The sequence below is a fragment of the Mus musculus genome, chromosome 19, assembly GCF_000001635.26.
Source record: "Mus musculus strain C57BL/6J chromosome 19, GRCm38.p6 C57BL/6J".
Lineage (NCBI taxonomy): Eukaryota > Metazoa > Chordata > Mammalia > Rodentia > Muridae > Mus > Mus musculus.
This window is the reverse complement of record NC_000085.6, coordinates 29981406-29986587: the sequence shown is the minus strand read 5'-3', so window position 1 is coordinate 29986587 and position 5182 is coordinate 29981406. Positions and strand designations below refer to the sequence as shown.

Sequence of the window (5182 nt, the reverse complement as noted above, 5' to 3'; positions counted from 1 at the left end):
ACCAGCAGTCCACAGCTAGGATCTGGTTTCCCTGTGTACTATCTCCACATGTAACATGGTGTCCACACTTTGGGTTCCATTGCTTTTGTTTCCCTTAGAAATATTAAATCATACATGTTCAAAGCCTTGCTCAATGTATACACACATTTCAATGCGTCTTTTTTTTCCAAGATGACCTGACTCTGATATTTTTGCGATGGCTGGCAATCTCCCTGTTTCCCAAGAGTTGGGATGACAGACATGAGCCACAGTGCTCAACATCTTATTTTTGAAAAATAACAAAGCACCATACAAAAATTTCTAAGGTAGACAACAAAATACACAGAGGAAGGTGCGGATACTGTCCCTGGTACCACAAATGATGTAGTCTCAATGCCCGAGTTTGGGGAAATTGCAGACGTATCAGATCTGGAATTCAATGGGTTGAGCCTCAGAGTGGGAAGACCACCGCGATGATCACAGTACCCCCCTCCCCCACCAGGTAAGGACAGCACTTCAGTGTCTTGAAAGAAAAACACTGGCTAATAGACTTTCAAACTTTGAGAACCATCTTCAAAATATTTCACATGGCCTGAAAGTTACAAATAGAACGTCATCAAAGAAGGAATGTTTCTGGCTTCTATGAAGACCATTGGAAACAAACATCACTTAAAAAAATCAAGGAGGGTGGCAAGCTGTCCTCTGACCCACACATGCATGTTGTGGCACGTGCCACCCTTCCCTCTCCCATGTAAACAGAATAAAATCTGATGATGACGACGGCAGTGACGGTGATGGTGATGATGATGGTGATGGTGATGGTGATGGTGATAAACCAAAGGGGGCTGGGAAGATGGCGCAGTGAGTAAGATCTTTTGCTGTTCAAGCACGAGGAACTGAGTTTGAAATCCAGACAAGGCAGTGCAAGCTGTAACCCCTAGCACTGTCAGGGATTCAAGGCTTGCTGCTACCAGCCTAGCTCCAGATTCAGGGAGAGAGTTTGTCTCTAAGGAATAGGGAGGGGAGAGCTAGAACTCCCTCTGGTTTCTGCATGCATACCCATGGGGTGCCCACCTGGACACACACACACACACACACACACACACACCCCAACTACAAAAAAATATCTAGAGGCTGTATCAAAGGCTTTAAAAAAACCCAATTCTTCCGGCTCGGTGAGGTAAAGTTATTACCATGGAAATAATCCATTCCTTTTGCCAAGGCATAGTCTGCATCTGCTTCAGAGACGCCTGTCTTCTCAAGGCATCTTTGTACCTGACTGAAGGGAAGGTGTCCTGAACATGAGTATTTCAGTAACTTGAAGCTGTTGTGTACACGGATGTGCACCTACTGGTGCCTGTAACAAAGACTTTAAAAACCTAAATGCCGCTGAAGAGAGGTGAGCCGCCCGGTAAAAATCCCTCCTGCGGAATAATCAAGACATGAAAGAAAGGAAAGCTCGGGCTTCCCATGGTCCCATTTCGCCGCTAAACAGTGCCGGGTTGCGGTTCAGCAGGTCCAGCCTGAGCTAGAGGTTCTGGCGGTTTTTAGGATCTGGGGGCCAGAAAGAAGATGCAGGTAGGAAAAGCTGAGTGCGGGATTAGCGTGGAGAAAGGGATCCTGGGTGTGCCTCCTGCAGGTAACTGGGAAAGGCCTCTGGGCGGAATCGCCCTACCCCACTATAGAGGTGCCTGAGTCAAGAACGTGGATGCTGCCCCGGGCGACCTGACCTGCGTCCTTGACCATGACTCCAGTCTGAGGTTTCAGTACCTTGGCTGCATCCCAAGTCTGGCGTGGGAGGGCAGATTTTTCCCATGTGCTCCGTAATTGCCTGTGGTCAGGCCTGAGAGATCACACACAGGGTTTGGGGCAGAGGTTAACCTCTTCACTAAGAAACAATTTACATCTTCCTCAGCGGGGTATTGACTATGGCAAACCCATACAGTGTTTCACAGTATAGCAGAGAAACCAGATTCTGGTGGCAGCATGATTGGGAGAGAGAATTGTTGGAAATAGATGATTTCCTTGAAATGGACGGTTGAAGAGTGTGGGCTTTAAGGAATGTGATGGTAGCATGGTTAGCGACTCGGAGGCCATTGCTGTCCCTAATTCTGACTGAGCTTGGGAAGTGGAGAGGAGAGAATCTCCTTGAAGGAGGTGCTGTTCAGGAGCTGAATATAACTGCTTCCTTCCGAGCTACAGCCCAGCAAGGTGACTGGGCTGCAGGTCCAGAGTCACACTTTGAAGAAGCCATCTGTCTTTTGCTAGTGCTTTTTATCTGCCTCACCCAAGTGAAACCAGAGGGCCAGGGAACCTGTTTGATGTGGTCAGTAATGGAGTAGGACGTAAAGAGTGGAGAAAGGAGAGAATTTGAATCGTGGAGGCAAACCAGATGTCCAGCTCAGCACTTTCACTATGTGCATGACTACATGCATGTCCAATCACTGTAGGACTACACGCATGTCCAATCACTGTGGGACTGCATGCATGTCCAGTCACTGTGTGACTATACATGCTCAGTCACCATGTGACTACATGCATATTCAATCACTGTAGGACTACATTCATGTCCAATCACCGTGGGACTGCATGCATGTTCAATCACCATAGGACTACATGCATGTCCAATCACTGTAGGACTACATGTATGTCCAGTCACTGTAGGACTACATGCATGTCCAGTCACTGTAGGACTACATGCATGTCCAGTCACTGTAGGACTACATGCATGTCCAGTCACTGTAGGACTACATGCATGTCCAATCATTGTGGGACTGCATGCATGTTCAATCACTGTGAGACTACATGCATGTTCAATCACTGTGTAACTAACTGCATGTTCAATCACTGTGGGACTACATGCATGTTCAATCATTGTAGGACTACATGCATGTTCAATCACTGTGGGCTACATACATGTTCAATGTGGCATCTATCATGCAGCTAGCTTGTTTGCCCATATACCTTTTATTTTCTATTAAGTCATTAAACTAAATATTTTCCTGCCTATGCTCATTTCCACAATTGTGGCTGATACAGCCTCCAGGAGCTAACACGGGCTGCAGGCGGACCGTCTTGTTTTCCTGTGTCTTTGTTAACTATAGATGTATTATCTCTAATCTTTGCCAGTTTACCAGAGGAGAATCATGCCTTCCTGTTTCAATCAGCATGTCTTTGGCTTCTAGTTTTACTTAAAATTACAAGACCAAGTTGCTCTTGGCACACCACATCACAACACAACTGATCCTGGAGCTTCCCGGCTGAAAAGGAAATGTCTGCTGGTGAAGCTCAGGGCTCAGAGCTTTGTTTACTGCTCTAGAGCCTGGCATTAACGTAGGAGTAGGCAGAGACAATCAGATATCCGAGGAAAGATGCACAGAAAGAAAGGTGACAAAACACATACGCGAGATTCTAATTGTCTTTTGTAAGGCAATGGGGACATTTGCTCGTGTGTGTGTGTGTGTGTGTGTGTGTGTGTGTGTGTGTGTGTGTGTATGTTGGTGCCCAGAAGTCAACCTTGGGCACCTTGGATATTATTCTTGAAGAGCCTTGTTTTTATACATTTTTGTCTGTTTCTTTTGAGATAGAGTCTTTCATTGGGACCTGGGCAATTGGACTAAAATTAGAAATGTTTAAAAAGTAGTTTTGCAATAATTTTTCATCCTATCGTCATTTTCCATGTGGACTAAATATACCAATCTCTCAGGCCTCAAGGCTTAAGTTGGAGGCTATGTATTTAGACAACTCCTCAAGTAGACGCCAGCTTCCCTGAGACTGGCAGTAGTGACATTTTGGGGGTGAGGTATGACGTCACAACGTATGGCAATGCCCAGACAGTATCTGTGTTGGTGATTCTATGATGGATTCTCTAATTTCCAATGAGGAAGATGCCACCATTTGCCCTTGTGTCCTTCTCACGTTTGGGTTAGACGTTTCGTTGTTCTCGTGTCTGTTTATACTCAACTTGATTTGCGCATTTCCTTGTCTCGAAGACTTCAGGCTTAGTTTGAGCGATTTCTCCATTTTTCCACACACATTTCACATACAATCACTTCATTTAGTGCAGAACCTTTATGATAATGACACAGATTGTTAAAAACCATTTCTTTCTTCCCCATTTCACTTTCTCTCTTGTGTGTTTCTCTGAGCTTTTCTACCCAGGCCACAGGGGAATTAGAGCTCCCCTCCATGTTTTTGAGAGAAAGAACAGTGTAGTCTGAAGAGGTTCCTTGTGATTGGCTTAGTGCTCAAGCTTCTGTGACAAAGCACCACGGGGTGTGTGATGCAGACAAGTGCCGCTCACGGTTCTGGATGCTAGAAGATGAAATATAATGATGACGAAGGTTTGCTCTGTGGCTGAAGACCTTTCTCCCGGCTTGTCACCTTCTCATCATGTCCTCCCATGGCCACAGTCCTCTGGTGTCTCTCCCCACTCCATGACCTCACGTGTAAATCAGACTTTTCAACACAGTGAGCAAACCTGGAGGAGCCTGAGGTAAGGGAGCACAGCAAGGTGGTGGGAGCACGTGGTAGAGGAGGCTGCCACCTTACAGAAAGGAAAGGACCAGGGAGGGACTAAGGTCATGTTATACAGTTTGAAGGTATAGCACCAGAAACTCACTTCCTCTTACTACACCCTACCTCCTAGGTTTGCTAACACTTCCCACAATAGTGCAGTGCCCTGGAGCTGGGGACGGGGACTGTGCCTCAAACACACAGTGAGAGCATGCGGCAGACATTTCATACTGAGACAGCAGCAATACATACCTTCATGAAAACCATGAAACTAATCTCCTTCAGGCTCTGCCTCCAAAGACATCACAAACTAGGCTTTCAACATAGAAATTTTGGGAGCTCATAGAAGTCTCTGCCCACCCTAAGGTCCATAGGAAATCCTAGCTCTAGCCACTGGGCAATTATTTCATACCTAACATTTGTAAAGCATTTGAAGAGCCATGTCTCCTAAACTTTAAAATACATGCAATTAGCCTAGAATCAATATTCATATAATGAAGATAATTTACATCCTTATGAAGATCTTCAGATACATACCTCCCTCTCATCTTCCTCCCATACTTCTGAGAACAGACACTAGGCCTTTCAAGGCACTCTACCATTGAGCTACATACACCATTAGTCCTTGGTTTTGTGAGATAGTGTCTTGCTGTGTACCCAAGACTGGCCAGGAACTTGCTATAACTGC

At 45.7% G+C, this 5182-nt stretch overlaps 1 non-coding gene across 1 annotated transcript; it reads right to left on the bottom strand.

Annotated features, from left to right (window-relative positions):
- Positions 1–323: 323 nt before the first annotated feature.
- Positions 324–489, bottom strand: Gm26046. Its single transcript, XR_003952949.1, has one exon. It is a non-coding gene; the product is annotated as a U1 spliceosomal RNA (small nuclear RNA).
- Between the last annotated feature and the right edge of the window lie 4693 nt (positions 490–5182).